Here is a 284-nt window from a genome sequence, read left to right on the forward strand (position 1 = left end):
AAGCGTTGGATATGCAGACCTCTATTTGTATTGTACGTCAGGGAGCACCTAATACTCAAGTCACACAAACACAACGGGTAACAGGGTTAAATACACTTCCCTGAAACGCCGTCATTCTATGGTGATTATCGTATCGAGCGGCACCTATGGCACTTCCTACTCCTTTGAAAGTGACAAAGCTAAGTTCCTTTTCTCTTTTTTCAGCATTTCCAAAGGTGGAGGTAGTAGCATAACTCTGTGATAAAACGATAGCATTGCAAGCCAAGGTCCCAGGTTTGCTCTAG

The 284-nt window shown here is 43.7% G+C and overlaps 1 protein-coding gene across 1 annotated transcript in view; it reads right to left on the reverse strand.

The window, feature by feature from the left end:
- Window positions 1–284, reverse strand: part of LOC119586087 — a 10069-nt gene that overhangs the window by 874 nt on the left and 8911 nt on the right. The gene's annotated exons all lie outside the window — the stretch shown is intronic.

The sequence above is a fragment of the Penaeus monodon genome, chromosome 20 (genome assembly GCF_015228065.2).
Source record: "Penaeus monodon isolate SGIC_2016 chromosome 20, NSTDA_Pmon_1, whole genome shotgun sequence".
NCBI lineage: Eukaryota > Metazoa > Arthropoda > Malacostraca > Decapoda > Penaeidae > Penaeus > Penaeus monodon.